Source organism: Zeus faber, assembly GCF_960531495.2.
Source record: "Zeus faber genome assembly, chromosome: 15".
In the NCBI taxonomy this organism is placed as follows: Eukaryota; Metazoa; Chordata; class Actinopteri; order Zeiformes; family Zeidae; genus Zeus; species Zeus faber.
In genome coordinates, this window is record NC_137194.1 from 15,515,274 (window position 1) to 15,534,297 (window position 19,024).

The 19,024-nt window shown below is 44.0% G+C and overlaps 1 protein-coding gene across 1 annotated transcript in view; it reads left to right on the top strand.

The window, feature by feature from the left end:
* Positions 1-19,024, top strand: part of tshz2 (teashirt zinc finger homeobox 2) — a gene marked incomplete at both ends in the record, with an annotated part of 36,531 nt that overhangs the window by 5,516 nt on the left and 11,991 nt on the right. The gene's annotated exons all lie outside the window — the stretch shown is intronic.

Consider the following 19,024-nt stretch of genomic DNA (forward strand, 5'->3'; position numbering starts at 1 on the left):
TTAGGTGTGTTTAAACCTCACCAGTAGCCAAGCAAATTATGTGAACCCCCCCCTGCCCCCCGCCCAAATATGAAAGCGCTGAAAACACGCGAGAATGCATTAATCTTAAGTTATCCGCAGTGTACCTGATTTGCTTCTTATCAAATCCTTAATGAGCGTCAATTAAGATTTATTATGCAAATTAACCCTCAGCAGCGACTGACTGCAGGAGCAGGAGCTGTGACAACATTGTGCTAATGGTTGTGATCTGTAACAATTACAAAGGTAAACTGCCTTGGCGCTCAACGCTCCACGAGTCCCAGAGAGGTCAGCTTTCTAAATATCAATTTAAATGCTAAGCAGAGAAGAAAAATATGTATTACCGTAAAGTTGTGTTTATTTTATTTTTTTAATTTCTATTATTGTCTTCGGTACTATTTCAGACAAAGACTCATACACTGGTGTTACATTGATAAGCACATGACACACAAATCATTTGAACTATTACATAACGTTTTTTACATTTTATGTAACTACAACTATTACAACTAACCTAGACTCGGCAAAGTAAGCCAACTAAGTTGTAAAATGAACGCAGCGCAAAAAGGCATAACTGAAAGACTGAAAGGCCGAAAAGGGAAGTAGATCAGAAGTAGAATAAAAAGCAGAATAACATAGTGGCTGGAGAGGATTATAAAGAAGCCTTAAAGGGAGAGCCCGGAGCGTCAAAATTCCAACAGAACAGACATCCACGCATCACAAATTCAATGACCAAGCATGGGCCGGGAGGGAGGGAGAGAGAGAGAGGGAGAGAGAGAGAGAGAGAGAGAGAGAGAGAGAGAGAGAGAGAGAGAGAGAGAGAGAGCGAGAGAGCTTTTAGACACCTCGCTGTGGCAACTGCATTAAGTTGTGAACCTTGCACCTTTTGTTACTTCATTTAGCATACGGCTGATGGCTTCCCGACAGCTTTATGGCCGACATGTTTTATTAGTCATCATGGAGTGCAATTACATAGGAACTCATTTGATGAATCAAGTCAATGTTCTGCCGTCTCCATTGACCTTGCTGGCCTGCGCTCTTCTTTCTATCTGGTTCAAATGGAGGCTTTCACACTTTGTACCATTTCGGTGGAGTAATGCTCAGACACGCACCTCGTCTTACTCTGAACAATGAGCAATAAGCCTAATTGTATCGGTCGGTAATGTGTCAAATAAGTCTATAAGCAACGAAACTTGGATGGTGTTTGTCCTTTGATGTAGGGAAGTACCAGCACCCATTTTTCTGGCAAAGTACTCACTGGGGTTATTACATTCTCAGTATTCGTCACTGCTTTTTGCAGGCTCCTTTGCGGTTTTACTCGTTTCAGCAATTGATGTATCCACCGCTACTGATCAGATGCAACATGAAAGTGTCCCCGAGCTCCAAAAATAAAACCCAAAACAGAAACTCGACGATTACGACGAGTACTTCCTGAGCTTCGGAGCCAAACTTGTGCTCCGGCATTAACAGCCGCAGAGACGTTCACTGCCAACCCAGCCAGACGTCGCCCGTCTCTTTACTTATTTACCGAAACAATAAAACCAGTAAACAAACAGCAAGGTACGTTTGTCTTCAATGAAAAGTCAACCACTTATCGTCAGATTCTGCAACAGCGCCGCTCTTCATTCCGCCACACCCTTATTTGTTGATTTGGGACAGAGCTGCAAGAATCCCCAGAGAGCATGTAACTGTAACACAAAACCTGTTTACAAGAGAAATGCACTTGTTTTAATGTTTTAAAGGGGACCTATTATAAAAAAACAATTTTTCAGTGCCTGTGCACATGCATATATCTACTGACACAAACTGTAAAATGTGTGTGTGTGTGTGTGTGTGTGTGTGTGTGTGTGTGTGTGTGTGTGTGTGTGTGTGTGTGTGTGTGTGTGTGTGTGTGTGTGTGTGTGTGTGTGTGTGTGTGTATATGCGTGAGTGCGTGCGTGTCCACGGTAGGTTGACTGTACTGTAGGCTGCAGCACGCGATCCGCTCTGTGTTTCCCCTAACAAAACCGTAGATGTAATTAATTTTATTTATTATTATTTTCAGACATTTCCGGAATTGAATGAAACAAAAAAAAAAAGCCCCGAGCCTCATCGTACCCCATGGTGCACCGAGCTCCACGCCGCTCCGGACACCGCGGTGAAAGTCTTATATGAGTGAAGATTCAGCGACTGGAGTGCTTATTTCTTGCCTCAAATTTGTTTCAGAAACATATTTTGGTGGACTGATCCGGTGAAATCAGTGAAAGTTTACAGACTAACCAGAGTAAAACTCAAAGGGCATTGGCTCACAGAATCCGGAACTTGTGCTCAAAGCCCATTGGCTCAGAACTAGGGGCCTGGCCGCTCATTTACATCTAAAGCGGCACACACTGAAACAGCCCATTTTGGAACAGGACAGTAGAGAGGTGTGTTAGGATGGCTCTCATGCATAATCCGAGGTTTTTTTTTCTGCAAAACATTTCAAAACCATATTTTAGGGACCTCAAATACTTATATTAACGCGTGTAAAAAGGAGCAAAATAGGTCCCCTTTAAGTGTAGTCAAAATTTAATTCGAAAACCGTCCGATATTATTTGTACTTGGGTTCGTGATGACTATTGTGCACCACAGAAATGTAGTTGCTAAGTGATGATAATAAATCTGTAAATAACTTCAATTCAATTCAAGAACCAGTTTGTCATTTCCAAGTATTTACAATGTAAGAATGGAAAATTTGAATGGGGAAAAACCATTAACATTTCTGGGATAAGAATTGCTATTTTGCAAAATTAACCGCCATTTCTGAACAAGCACATGCTCGGAACATCTGGCTTTGCTGATGATCTTCAGAAAAACCCCCACATATATATATATATATATATATATATATATATATATATATATATATGATATATATAGATCTATCTATCTATCTATCTATCTATCTATCTATCTATATATCTATCTATCTATCTATATATATATATATATATATGTATATATACACACACACACACACACCCCTACGACATATACTTACTGTATATCATTGGGGTACGTGAGACCATTATCTGGGAATTAGAAAAAATAATGCCTGTTATATATAATATGTTAAGCCTCTAGTGTCGCAAACCTATTGAACTGGACATTTTGAGGGTTTGTCTGATTAAAAATGCAGAGTTCTCCCTGCGTGCTAAATCATGTCCTTGTTTTAAGCCCCGTTCCTTATTGCCGTTGTTTTGCGTCTCCTTGCCTGTTTGCCTCGGCAGGATGTGCTGAGCTGGTCTGTTGAAACAGCTTAATTGATACTCATTAAACGGCGGTGACAGCTTAGGTGTCTGTGATGAATGTAGAATAATTCTGTTGTACTTACAACTTCATTAAGGTGAAGCGCCCAACATGTCAATGGTGCAGCCTTCAAAGTGTGTATCTGTTTATTCAGATGTAATTCATTATTTGTTTTGAGAAGATGCAACAGGGAAAAAAAACCAAAACATTAAATTGCTTACATTTATATTTTTATTAGTCACAATGAGTAGCAAATAACTGCAAATTTGATCTAGCATATTTCGAAGTGAGTGAAGTCATATCACAAGATGTAGTCAATAGATGAGGAATGTGCATCTCATAGCACTTAGAAATCAGAGACAATTGGAACTAGTTTAAAAGTGACTTTTTTTTGTAATGAGTATATGATGAATGGTATTTTAGGGTTAGGGTTAATTAATGCGAGAAATATACTTGAAAATATTCTCAAAATAATGCATCATGCATTAAGTATTCTATACGATAGCATGAAAACAAACTCATTTAGTAAAAACCCAATGAAATCTACTCATTCTTTTCTCCGTGTTCTTAGAAAAGTATTTAGTGGGAAAAAAAAACAAGATTGGTCATTGATCTTGCGATAGTTTCTGGAGATATGTGACCGTATTTTTTTGGTTTTGCTGACGGCCCCTGGAGAAAATGTTCCATCAAACCCTTAACACTCGCCGATTTCAATGCCAATGTGGTTTCTCACAGAGCTGATATTTGATTTAAACCAACGCAACGCACCACAAAGGAAAGCCCTTTCTCCGTTCTGGGGACACATGAAAGAGGGGGAATTTCCACGCAGGACGGATTTACAACTTTATCCTCACATGATTAATAATACACAGGGAGGTCTTTGTACAGGAGGCAGCATGTCTAATTATGGTCCAACTATATTTGACTGAAAGCAAACACAATGCCAAGGGCTGCTAGTAGGAACTGCACCGACGCGTCACCAATGGTTGAGGTGGGGGAGGAGGATGATGTCAGCGTCGGCCAGATTTCCCAATGCCAAAAAAACTTCTCACACTTGATTTTGCAAAGACAACAAATAAGACGGGCCAAAAAGAAATAAAACAAACTAACCGAAACCATCAAGCCCTTAAGGCAAATTTCCCCTTTGCAAATTACTGACAAAAAATCATCGTTAGATCTTGAGATCTCAGTCAAAGTGGTGTAGACACAGTGTTAAAGTTTGTATCCCATGCTGATGACCTAGTTGTATCCGCGGTCGTTATAGAGTAGTAATGGCCGCCATGCCCATTTATAGTACTGCGAGGGGTCGATGGAGATTCACCGCTACCTGTGAAAGAATTTCAGGGCCTGTGTGTCCTCCCGCTTAGCTCATGCTCATCATATATCTCGGCGCAGACATTCGGGAGGTTGCTGGCCGGGGCAGCTGTAAGTCATCCTGTCTATCAGGACGCGGGCCTGCTTCTCCTCCCGAACCTCAGCCGTTACTTGTAAACCTGGACGCCGTTCTGAAGATTAACTGAGTGACAGGGAGCCTTCTGACGCAGAGTGTAACAGTATAGTACAATATGTTACAGTCCGACTTTATGACCTATAGCGCATGAGGCATACCGTGTGTGTGTGTGTGTGTGTGTGTGTGTGTGTGTGTGTGTGTGTGTGTGTGTGTGTGTGTGTGTGTGTGTGTGTGTGTGTGTGTGTGTGTGTGTGTGTGTGTGTGTGTGTGTGTGTGTGTGTGCGTACGCGTGTGCACGCGCGGGATCAACAGAAGGATCAACCAGGTTTGTATTACACCTGAGGGAGCACTAAACAAAACGGCGTTGTGTTGCACCATACCGTTGAATGTTATTTTTTGATTCATTAGATGATAAGAAAGGTTAATACGGGAAGAGGTTTGGACTTTCTTTTGAAATACGTTCTTTCCCCAGAAAATACAGATTCTTCGATTCGCTCAATCTAATATAGATATGTTCCGACTTTGATTCGATAGATTTGACATTTAATATACATATTTGAGAGTTGCTCTTTTTAGGTATATCCTCTGATGTACATTAGAAAAAAACATTTCAGACTAATTCAGTCTTTACAGAAATAACCTATCTTAATTTGTGACTATGGGGATTTAGGCAGATAACCATTGTGTAACTCCTAAACAAAGTATCTGTAGAACCATCCTCATTAAAATTTCCAAACAACGGAAGTGAGTGGGACGGCGAGGGTGTTTTTTTGTTTGTTGACCCGTCCGTCTGTGTATGCATTGAAAAGTCGCTGATATAGAACAAACTGTCAAAGCAAGTCGTCTTCCCTCCAAAACCGTTTAAGGTGTCAGGGACTCGTTGTTCCCCCCCCCCCCCCCCCCCGCGTGTCCTGGTATTTTCAGTATTTTTCTCTTTTCTGTATGATCTCATGCCACCACGCCCCCCCCGGTCCTCCTCCTGGCGTCCATCTTCACAACTTGTGGAAAGTGGTCATTTGCCAGTCGGAGGTCAGTGTTGTTGCCACAAAGCCTTTCAGTCTGGTGAAACAGAGATCATTGGCAACTCTGGCAAGTCCCCTGCACTCTTTTTCTGTCTGACTGTCTGTGGACACGTGTTCTGCAATATCTGAAAAGTATGCCTAAAGATTAAGCTTATATATATATATATATATACACATACAGTTTATACGGTATATACAGTATATATATATACTGTGTATATATATGCATGCTATATGCTGACTTACTGTATACGTCTACCTTTCCCTCCGTCTGTCTATAGATTCAAAGGGCTGTGAATCAGTCTGTCTGTGAATGGCACAGACAGACAGCTGTTGTATAGTGCATCCCTGGCAACCGTCTCTGTGTTGTGGAGTGTATCCCTGGCACCTGTCTCCCGTGACCCATCCATCCCCAAAAAACATAGCAGAGGTAAAAAACAGATCATTGCCGCCGCCAAAGGCCATAACATCAACACCGAGCAACAGCCTGGGCAAGGGCCTTCTCTGCTCCGTCATCACTTTTAAAGAGAGATTTTCGTATGAGGGTATTCATACCAAAATTTACCAATATACAGGATCTAATGGAAGTTTTAGAATCATTATATTAGTCATTTTACATTGCATATACCCAGAATCTGTCTTCTGCATTTGACACGTCCGGATTGCCAGGAGCAGTGGCCGGCCACAGTCTGGTGCCCGGTGACGAAACAATAGATCTGGAACAATTGCAGCATGATTCCAGAAAGATGGATTGTCCTGGATTTGTTTGTGGGAGGAAACCCGTCTGACCCGGAGGATATTTCATAAACTCCACAGGCCCCACCAGGCTAACTGGGCCAAAGAACCCGGAGGAAGCCACCGCTGACCCACTGGGCTATTGGTGCAATCTGTACAACCTCAGTTCAACATTGCATAGTTTGTATTTTTAGCAGCGGTGGTACGAAAACATCTGTAACACATATCGTGCATCTCCTATTTAAAGATATTTTTAGGATTTTGGGGTTTAGGTTGGGGGGGGGGGGGGTGGGGAACTGCGCATTCATTCATCCACTCGCCAAACCTGCGTTTCCCTGTCATCGTTCCATCTATTTTCTCTTTTTGTTTTTCTTTGTGTCAGGCTATTTTGGAGTATCTCTGTTTTTGTGTGTGTGTGTGTGTGCGCGCGCGTGCACGTGTGAGCCCAGGCGACTCCTTGTTTGCATGTTTTTCCGACACGCTTCGTGGCAGCCCTCCCACTCTGGCACTGACCCAACTGGAAAGTTCCGGCACTGTCCAGACACATCCTTCAGGGACCTCATCAGCCCCTGGATTTCCTTCCCCTCACACCTGAGGGCATTCATATTCATTTCCTCCTCTGATTTGGGGGGGGGGGGGGGGTGGATGATGAAAGGCTGGCTTTTCTCCCCATCCCCTATTTCCTGCCAAGGTCGCCTGCATTTCAATGCAACACAAATCCGCAAAGATCTACAAACTTGTTTTTCCTTCTGGAAATGACTCGCTTGGAACCTCTAGAATCTTTATTCGTAACCTCCAATAACATTAAATATTATGTATTGATACATATGATAGGTTACCAGAGCCCTTTTCTGGGGTCGTCGGGGTCAAAGGCCCCACAACAATAATACTATGTCTCTCGAAAACTACAAAAGACATGAATATGGCGTGTGGATTTATTTTGAACCACTCGCCTTAAAAATACTTACTTGAAAGTTCCACGAGTTTTCCGAGTTGCATTTACCCTCTATTCACTTCGACTCAGTTTAGAGCATTTAGTAGAGTTCTGCCTCCCACCACAAGTAGAAAAAAAGAAATCAAAACCTCCCATCCACTGAAGTTATGAGGGCTTGATGATATCATGGAGATAACTGCGCCGCTTTGAAATAACCCTGTGATTAAACAGGTGGGTGGATATTTACTTTTCCCGGGGACAGGAAATGAATGTTAATGAAAATAACAGTCCCGTACAGTAATAACTCGGCTCTGTAATTATTGGCATGCTTTGATGACGCCATATACACTGTATGCACATGCATCTATTTAACCCAACCCCAGGTAGGTAGACTGTTTGCTCTGTTAGGGCCGCCCCCCCCCAAACACACACACACACACACACACACACACACACACACACACACACACACACACACACCCCCACCGACGCCATTCGAGGTGGGGCGGCGGCGGGAGGAGGCTTTCGGTTGCCAGGGCGACGCTAAACACAAGCGTACACAAAGGGGAGAGCCCCGCCGTGAGACGGGATCATCTCCACCTCTGGTCGGACGAGGAGCCCGTCTCGCTCCGGTCGCTGGAATGCGCCGCTGCCCCGCGGGCGCACGGAGTGCTTTACGACGCATCGCACAATGATCATTATTTACGACGGATCATTTCGTACCCAGGTTCATGCCTTTTCTACCTAGATCGTAATTTTTCCGGGGGCCCCCGACTCTGTGTTTTTTTTCAACATTGTACGTGCTCTCTAAAATATTATCTATGACTTTTGGGGAAGAAAGGATGGAGGAGTGATTTATAAGGCTTAGAAGCTTTATCGTAAACAGGTGACATCATCGGAATATCTTCAGCTTCGACTGTATCCACACAATGAAGCCAATGAACGCGGCTAATTGCAGACCTGCAGGGAAAAATTGCCTTTTGGTGCAAATCGCTATCTTATTTTCCCATTTTTACCAAAGTTGGGGGAAATTTGGCGTGTTACAGCAGCTCAATGGGGAACATATTGTGAGTATTGGTTAAGGTTGTTGAATATTACACAAAATTAACAATATATATATATATATATATATATATATATATATATATATATATATATATATATATATATATATACACACACACAAGGTAAAAAAATGAGTAATTAACCTCAATAAATATAAAAATTGATAATAATGATAATGATGATAATAATAATTAACAAATAAAAAAAAAAAAAAATAAATAAAAAAGTGAAATGGAAACAAAAAAGTGGTAAAAATATAAAATAATTTCTGTGAATCAAACATTCCTGACATGATGACATCTCAATGTTTTTTTTTGTGTCCGTGTTTTTTTTTTTTTCTTTTGCTCCTTCATTGAAAAAGGCATGCATGTTAAACTGCGTATCGGGCCGGTTCCTCAAGGGGCCCTCGATGTTGTGTCTCTGATTTGCGTCCGGTGGAGTTAAAATTGTGACCACCCCTCTGCAGAGGGAGGCACCCGGACAGATCCAGCTCAGATTTGGGTCTGTGAGTTATTGACCCCCCCCCCTCCCTCGCTTTGATAAACCCCCCTGAATGACACCGCCATAATTCAGCCTAAAAGTTTGCACTGTCACCAGGATGAGCTTACTGTCTCGGGCAAATATATGGGTGCAATTTTCGAAATAGGTTTATGGCAATTCTTGGGAGAGGAAGGCGAGATAGCGATATTACTGACTTTATCACTGCAGCCGAGCACCATCTACTGTAGCACCTCTCCGCTCTGTGTCTCTCTATTCCTCCGCCGGAGAAGAGTGCGCTGAAGGATCCCACATCCCATACTGGATATCACTGAAGGGAGAATGTGAGAGTCCGGCTTTTAATGTGAGCGGAGGAAGCAGGCAATATGTCATTATTACAATAATACTGTATTATCTGAGGACACTGACACTAACTATGGTTCTCTCGGTTGCACTTTTGACAACTCCCGCTGATTTGTCGAAACCTGATTGGATATTTAATGCTCGTCGGATGCTTTGTTTTATTTTCTATTTTTGCTTCTTTTACATTTGTCCATCCGATGGCTTCCATTTCTATATCACGCCGTATTTTTTGTTGATTTGTGATCGAAGTAATTTGATTCACTATATCCAACTGCCGTTCATGAGAATAGTATTGTCATCTTATCGAGATGTTTTCCTCACGAATTCTCACCGCTTCCCACACGTTTGCTGGGTTTGCATCACGCGCTTAAGCATGAACTGGCTCATCGGTCATAATTAGCAAATGCGACTAATGCGGGATTGTGGCCAAAACGTAATTATTTTTTGAATGTTTAATAATTATTTATGGACTAGACTATACTCATTGTTGGTCGGGGAGCTCACAGCTCCAGATCACCATAGCAATGTTGCCGTGATGTTTATTGCAATGCATAACCAACCTAGTCCTTAACACACACACACCGCAGCCTATGAATGTACAAATGATTGTTTTTGCAGCCTTGGAGCCACTATTTAACATATGTGTTTGTATTTAACCTGGATTTGGGGAAACATACGATTCCTTGAGGTTCTTCATAAATAACTCTGGAGTTAAATACAGTAATGAAAGTTTATGTTTCATGAAATTTCAGCATGCTATCCAATGTGAAATCTCAACTAATCACAGAAAAAAACCCAAAAATCACATACAATTTTTTCTGTTTTTTTTTTTTTTGTTTTTTTTTCTCCTTTCATGTTCTCTGGATGGATCACATTTGAACTCATAAGAATGTGATGTATAGAGGCCAGTATGGTGCATTAAATAAATTGATTTTGACCCAGCCTCTGAACAAAAGGAACACTGTTGCGTTGCCATCCACAGCTGATGCCACTCCCTCTCTGGCTCGTGCTGAATACTTCCTTTTAATGGTGTGATGGGTGGTAGCGTGCTGAAAAAGTGCCTCATTTAGCGGGCCAGGGAGAAGTAGGCAGCGCGAGGATGGGGTTTCTGTGACTGGCACCGATCAATCAACCCGCGAGGGAAAGCTAATGAAGCAGGCTGCGGTTTATTAAAGGGTTAGCAGGGAAAAGATTACTGCGGGGGCCCCGGCTTCCCAGAATGCCGCAGGGAGGAGGAGGATACAATGCGCCTCTGATAGTTAGGCACCAGCCATAAAGCAATCAAGGTGTTTACTCCCACACTGGCATTGATTTTGTGACCACCACCTCTTTTTTAAATTCAGTCTTTTTTTTCTTTTCTTTTTTTTGTTTGCTAAAAAAAAAAATTAAAGGAGAAAATAAGCTTAGCGCGACAAAAACTCACGGGAAGCCGGAATGCAAAATTACAGTTTGAGGGTGAAGTTAAATTGTGTTGAAAATGCACTCAACATAATTGTCCTAATGACTGCACAAAGTCTGCACTGTCATTGCAACGTTTTATGTATAAATATATATACATGTATAAGTTGCAATTGGTGTGGCATTTTAAAATTATACAGTGAGTGTCAGCTCCCTTCTAAGTTAACCTCATACTGAGACCATGGAAGCGCATAGAAACCGGGGCGCACTCTGAGATAGTTTGAAAGACAAATGAGTAGCGAGGTAGTGAAAAATGCAAAGCAGATGTTTTTTCTCACTCTTTTTAATGGCAGAAAGACATTACCGATGCCATTACAGAGACCTTTTATGGCTTCTTTTAATCCCCTGGCCTGCCGGAGGAAAAGGAGCCCCTTGTGGTGCAAAGTAGCCTCCTTTAGTTCAAAAACGACAATTTGAACCCATTTCTAATTCACTTCCCTAATCTGCCACAGGGTTTTAGACAGCTTCCTCTGTAATTATTCTTTGCCCAAAATCAAAGGTAAGGAGGCATTAAAATACACCTTTTAGGTTAACACATGCTAGTCGTCACTCGCTCTGACTCGGTGTCTTTTGTGATACATATCAACAAAATACCGCAGCAAAAAATTGTGTCACTTTGATTTCGTTGGAACAGCGGCGGCGGTGGACAAAGAGATCTGATTGCTACCGCACAACTCCGGTTACCGTCACTGGATCCATATTTCTGAGCCTGTTTGATTTACATGTGGTGCAGCTCTCGGTGTCTGCTTCCCACATCAGATCCCAACCTGTAAAAGCACAGAGGAGCACTTAAAGGGGGTCTGGTTAGGGGCCGGGAACGAGGAGGAGATGAACTATATGGCTCTGTCCCCCAGCCCAGCCGACAGTATATCAGCAGCCATCGCAGTCGCATAGGCGCGTGTGTTTGTGTGTGTGTGTGTGTGTGTGTGTGTGTGTGTGTGTGTGTGTGTGTGTGTGTGTGTGTGTGTGTGTGTGTGTGTGTGTGTGTGTGTGTGTGTGTGTGTGTGTGTGTGCTCCGCTCCGCTCCGCTCATAAATATCCGCCCGCCCCGCCCCCGTAGGGGCCCCTCTGATGGTGATGGCGAAAGGATGTCGCTGTCTGGGTGATTGAGTGCCGCCGGCCGTGGCCCTGGGCACATCCCCGCGCTGCGAAGCCTCCCCGGTGGAAATGCCCACCGCCGAGCACGCCAGCGGGCCCCGAAATGGGAGTGACGGGGGAGACGCCTCACGCTCCCGTCCTTCCCCAGATTGACATTTTATGAATGTAACCTTATTTGCTTTCGGTCGAGAATGATCCGATTTTTTTTTTCTTGAAATGGTAGATTAATGCCACTATAGGGAATGTGAAGTTTGATGGTTGCTATGGACTGCGATCGCCATATTTGTGGGATCACTTCCATTCAATTGCATAGAGAAATAGCTCAAATTTACGAAATGTACAAAAATGGAGAAAGGGAAGGGATATGGTGGCTTGCTCCAGCAATCTGACGTCAGCTTCACATTCCCTATTAAAACACGATTTTTCAAATCTTTCAACAGGAGTATTTTCCTCGTAGGATTATAGATTGTTCTCCCTTACTTTGTTTGTATGTTTTTTGCCTTTTCTGAACTTCATTAGCACTCCCTCCCCCGCTCTCTCTTTCTCTCCTTCACTCGCTCACTCGATCACTCACTCACTAGCCCGCTCGCCCGCTAACTCACCCGCTCGCTCACAGATCGGAGATAATCAAAGCCTAGTAATTAGCCCTGTGCTGCATTGTAATTGGGGGCAGAAGGAGGTTGCTCGTTTTATACAGATCATTTTTTTTTTCTTTCCCGGTTAATAATTGCATACTTTATTATTATTTTCTGTCCTCCTCGTACCCTTTCCCATACCGTACTCTTATTTTAATGCCTCCCCTCCGCCATCCGTCATCAAGCAGCTCCAACCTTTTTGAGAGGGAAAGGGGCAGAGCTGAGCTGTGGAGCGCTGTCTTATTCCCTTTTTGGGTTTGAGCGTCGTCAGCCTTCCCACCGCCTCTGACACTGTCCAGGTCCGTCCTACTTGGCAAGAGGGGAGCGCCGTGGAGAAAGGCAGAGTTTATTTCCTGTTCTTGTGAATCATATATCAGTACAATTCCCCTCTGTGCTGTTTGGCAACGGCAGAATGACGGGTGTCATTTATCATACGGACTGAAAGAGGCTGTGGGAAAAGGGATTTGAATTCTTCTGGAAGAGCGTGGACACTCCTTAGTGGTGGATCATTAAACGGTGGAGGGTTTTTTTTTTTTTTTTTTGTTTTTTTTCAGCGGGGGTATGAGTAACTCCACAAGCTGGTACTTTGTTCCCCCTCTCTTGCAATCATTAAATGGCTCAACGGCGCGAGTCACCAGGTTCAAAGGAATACACACTTTTCGGTTTTGATTCATAGGAATTAGTGTCTCGTTGTGATTTATTTGAATTTACATTTTTGATTCAAAACTTGATTTGAAAAATTGCAAAACCTCATGGAAGCCCCAGTGGTTTTTTTTCTTTTTGTTTTTTATATTGTCTTCATCCTTTAACTGGGCACTTTGTAAACAGATTATGTGCCTTTTTGGTTTCCCACCTCTTCCCATTGTCAGGAGCGGTTACCGCTGCCCGTGTTTTGACTCGGCTGATCAAAGAACACAACTTGATAGGCTGTCACCGAGCCTTCAGCGGCGCTCCCGGAAATAAATTTGTCAAGCTTTAACTTGTCCTCTTAAAAAAAAATAATAATAAAAAAAAATACATCTCCTGACCCCTGCTGCTCTAATTGAGTGTTAATCCTGTAAACCTGTGAACACACATGCAAGAGCCTGTGAACACACATGCATCATAAATCAGCCTTTCCATAGACAGCCCCCGCCCCCCCAGCTCTGCCATAGTCTACCCAGAGGAGCTAGTGGTCTCTCTGGCTTTGGCTGGTAAACAGCCCTCCCTCTTTTTTATTTTTATTTTTTCATGATATTTTGGTACCTAGCAACCTAAAGGCTTTGTGTGCCCGTCAGGAAGTTTGTTATCCCAATCAGATGAATGGTGCCAATAAGGTATCGTATAGGGAAACGGGGTTCAGTGAGTTTTGGTTGTCAGCCAATGTTAGGTGTCTCTCATGTGCAGATCACAAAGTTAAATGTGCTGTCAGCAAGTCCTCAGCTCGAAATAGATGTGTTGAGGTTAGCTTGTGAAGCGTCTCCACCCCCCGCTGCCCAGTAGAATGCGGCTCCATCACGCCTTGTGCACACATCAGATCTGTGCATAAAGGTGTAATGGAGTACATTTTCAGGTTTTTGGAGCGTCGCAAACGTGTTATTAAACAAAAGCAAAAGCGGCGTTACCTCTGATCTGTGCCTGTGTGAAGTCGGAATTAACGACACCTCTGATGTGCCGCTTTCATTTTACATTTTTGTTTTCCTTTTTCCCCTCCCTCGCTTTTTGTGCCGACGCTAAACCGCGGCGTGTTCGCGCGGCGCGAAAGGATCCCAGTCACGTCTTCACACAGATTTTATATCTTGTTATCTATGTTGTGTGAACTCCGGCGGTCTTGGGCCCGGGGACCTCTCCCGGCGGCCCGGAGTCCCGGGTCGGTACCTTGACACGTTAGGCTGCCGCCGCCCCCCGCCGAAGGGGAGTGTAAATGCCCCTGAGGTAAATGAAAACATTTGGTTCTTGCCAGACCTGTTCACATCTCAGCCCGGGCCACTTGAGCTGGCAGGTGACGCTTGTACCGAGGAGAATCGGGGACCGGCGGTGGTGGCCTACTTCTTTTCTCCTGCCCGGGCCGTGCACGCTGTAGCCCAGAAACGAGGGAACGCTCCGGCAGAACGGACAAAGAATGACCTGTATCCGGGCTCTGTAACTTAAATGTGCTTTTTTTTTTGTATTGTTTTGTTTTGTTTGGTGATTTCTCTTCCTATAGGCTCTTCAAAGTAATGGAGCCGCAGAGTCTGATCATCAAGGAGCTGATCATCATAGCCATCGGTTCTTCTTTTTTTCTTTTTTTTTTTTGCTTTTAAATCCTGAATTAGGCTTGACACTCTTGTCACCATCTCCAATCAGCATCTGCAATTATAAAACAATCTCTGTTTGGGTCCCATGAGGAAATATGATTGCAATTAAAAGCATAGGGCAAATGTTAATTAAGTAAACTACTTGAAACTGGAAACAATGAATGCTTGAAATTCCTTGACTTCTAACCTTGCACTGCGATTTAGACTCCATCAATATTCACAGCCTGTTGAAATCACTTTCCAGATACAATCAAAGGCTAATGCTCTGAAACACTTTGCATCGTCAAAAGAGAATTCAAATTGATCGTACGTTTGGCAAAAAAAAAAAGGATGGCGACGGTATGGAGGAGGAGGAGGCGGAGGAGGAAGAGGAGGGTGGCATTCTAACCCAATACCTTCAGTTCTCTTCCTACTTCAGCGCCACGTCGCAGAATGCTGTCGTGCTCCATGGTGAAGTGGGAGCCCGGTGGTAGATAGGACCGCAGTTCGTCGGGTTATTAAATCAGAGGGAATAACAGGCCGACTTCTGGCCATTCCTGTGATTGATGAGCCAAGCCTTATTTGCTGAGGCGGTATGTTTGTTCCTGTGTAATTGTCTACCAGATGGCTAAGCTAACTGCTCTTAAGTGCCTTCGAAACCTGCAGGGTTCCGGGGTCTTAACATTTTCACTGCTAATGACATTGTGCCTCCAAACATCTAGTCTAAACATAGTTGTTGGGATTTCTTTTTTTTTTTTTGTTTTTTTAAACCCGACTGTTTGATCTCTAATGTTCCGAGATCAAAAATGGCTCCGCAAAACCGTTTACGCACAAATGATTCTCCCGCTAAAATTGTTTTTCGATTTTTGCAGAACGTAGATGTTTCCGAGTTCCTCAATTTGTGAAGTCCTTTCGCTAAAATAGGCCCGCTGGAGTCTCTCTCTCTCTCTCTCTCTCTCTCTCTCTCTCTAGAGAGAGAGAGAGAGAGAGAGAGAGAGAGAGAGAGAGAGAGAGAGAGAGAGAGAGAGAGAGAGAGAGAGAGAGAGAGAGAGAGAGAGAGAGAGAGAGAGAGAGAGAGAGAGACTAGTCGGGCGTCCACTCTACCTGTGAGGAGTCAGATTGGAGGAGAAAATGGATCTAGGTGGCAGTGCAAGTCATCAATCACGGCCCCTCAAGGGGAGCCACAGCTAAAGCTGCTCTGAAGTGCTATCTGTCAGCTGCTCCCATCCAGCCGGGGGGGGGAGGGGCGGGAGGGGCAGGGGGGGTAGTTGTCCCTATCGCCACCCATCAGCTCATACCCAGCCACACAACTGCCATGTAAACATGCGCAGGTGCTCCTGTCAAAATAACCCCTGCCCCCAGTTCGCCGGGTCGGGCCCATTCGGTTTTGAGGAAGGGACACGTCCGCGCCTCCCCCACTCCCGTCGGTGCGCGTCGGACGTTTTATTTTATTTTTTTGTTTATGACCAGAGTCCCTCCAGACGCCGCCGTTTCCATAATAGCTTTTTGCCCGCCCAAACAACACGAGGTGGCTCCTGAAGTGTAATATTTGCAATTTATAAGTGAGCGCCGCATTCCTCCCACCGATCTGGCTCTTGAATAAAGCCACCAAGTGCTTCTCCACAGACGGCGAGCCTCGTCTGTCGATACCTCTCAAGATGGATAGTTGTTCTGCATGCTTATTGATTCGGCACAGGCCAGAGATATAAGTATCATTTGTCATTTCTGGAATTATTTGGAGTCCTAGTTAAAACCTAGGAAAGGGGGGGAGATGGCCGTGCCTCAGGGGTGGGCGGGTGGGTGGTTGGGCGGGGGGGGTGAGATGTCTGAGCTTTGATGAATGACTGCACGGGTTTTTGGTTTTTACTGCGAGCGCCGGGGCCCTTTAGCTGCTATTTGCTTTCACCGTGGTCCAAGAAAAACAATGCGATGGGTCCAAGGACTGAGCAGTATCGTCCTGCCATGTGCTGTACCACGGCGAGCAGGGTGGTCCGAGCAGAGGAGTCGCAGGAGAGGGGTGGGCCTCGGACATTACGTGCCGCTTTTCAAAACACCACCCCCCTGCTCTGCAAGCCGTCCCGCTAGGTCCACGGGGCCCCCGGTTGGAAACCGCCACGAGCACACGGGCTACGAGGCTGTGAATGTGTATATTCAGCAATCTGAATTTTACCAAGTGTTAATCAAACGGTTTGTTTTTCTCCGGTTACGGGGGAAGCTCCAGTGGCGAGGGAGCGGGGGCTGTTGTTTGGTGGTCGGATCTGGAATGCCCCCCCCCCCCCGTTCCTTTGATTACATCCTGGTTTGGGCTTGGGGCCAATGGCAGCGGCAGCTTTATTACTGTATGGATCATCTTTTAAGACCATTTAAGATCACAGAGTGCTACAGTCCAGTAATGACTGAGACTCCCAGAAGTTCATTATGCCCAGGCCCCTTCGATTCATTCGGCCATTCTTTCATTTTATAGTCGATTATCAGACGCATGGCTCCGCCTTAACCGTATTGATGGAATAAACAAGAACATTTTGTTTTTGTGTTGAAAGTAAATGTGTGGTTTTATTTTTTTTTTTTTGTATCCCACTGAAATATTTTCATGCAACTTCAGAGTTGCGTCAGAGCTTTTTTTTTTTTTTTTCCCCTGTTTGCCGCTGAGAGGATCGCATTTAACAAAGCTAAAAGGAGGAAAAAAAGAGAGACTCCGTCAAGATGAATGACAAGTAATTATTTCTCTTGTCCATCAAACTACGTGGTAATGCTCGGATGCGATCAAACATGATACGTACACCTTCAGCTCTTCAATTCGGAGTGTTCCGTGAGCCCTGTGAGCGGGTTTGTTGTGGTGTGACCATTCATAGGGGCCTGACCAATATCATAGCCACGGCCCTTTCAATGTCGGACGGCCATTGTGGATTCGTTTCCATTTTAGCCTGCCAAAATGTCTTCTCACAGCGGGAGAAGGGTTAGAGGGAGGGAAAGAGAGAGCTTTTGTGTCTTCAGCTTCAGTTGGTGTGTCCCCAGACCCAATAAACCGACTGTATCTCCCCGCGGCTGAATGGGACAGTGCTCCAGGCCTGCTCCACATTCTGCCCTCAGACCCGTCCAACCTACCCGAGGACCCGGAGATCCATGGCCCATGCACAACAGCATCAGGGATTAATCTTGTTGGTCAAATTTAGTGTTATTTTGAAGAGGGCCGCCAAAAAAAAAAGAAAATGAAAACAATCTTGTTTGAATTAGTTTGAATAATTGAAACTGGAGTTGTCACAGTGCTTACATAATAGCCTGATCATTATTATTTTAGCTTGCCAATCCAGTCATTCCAGCCAATTCAGTCTTCATTTTGATAAAATGGTAAGATTTGGCCAATATGTGTAGAAATAAATAGAATAACGAACTTCCACGAAATGTTACATTTTTAAATGTTGTTTGTGTGTCAATAATGGCTCTTCTTCATGTATTATCGCAATATTATAAGCTTATGCAATGATGCTGGCTTAAAATGTTCAAAAAGGACAATTATTTGTGTGACAATTAATTTACCTTATAACATTTCTCTGGATTTTGCGACTTCCTTCACTGAAGCCCATTGGATTCCAATTCCTTGGGAGTAGAGTATAGTCCACACCTGAATCCATGTCTTCTCAGGAGGTATTTTGCAGCAGTGGGGCAGTCCTCTCCACTTTGTTTTCCCTGCGTGGCGAGAGGACAGACTGCCTAATCCCTTTGGAGAACCCGTGCATGGATTGATGTATTCTTTGCGGCCTTTTCCCCTCCCGTCTCTACCTTCCCCCTTTCTTTTTTTATCCTCCCTCTCTCCCCCTCTCCCTCGCTCTCGCCCTCTCCCTCTCGCTAATGTCTTTGCTAGAACTTGAGCAAACAGCCTGTGCGTGTAGGACATATAAGACAGATGTTTAGGATTACTTTCACCTCATTGCTCTATTGTGTGCACTTTAAGGGAGCTCAGCTGATGTGGAATGCCACTCATTCGGGGGGCGCTGCCTCCTCCTACAGTACAGGGCTTCTCCTGTTTATCAAAGTGCCATCTGCACACGAGACAGAAAAACCCAATTTTTTTTGTGGTTTTCTCTTTTTTTTTTTTAATGCCCCTTTTTTTTTTTATCGCGGAGGGCAAAATCAAAATCCTTTGTTGTTTTTTTTTTGTGTTGTTTTTTTTTTTTTACAATTATTTTGTACTGCGGTAATGTAAGTCCCTAAGCCACGACTATTTGTGTTCGTTAAGGATAACATCG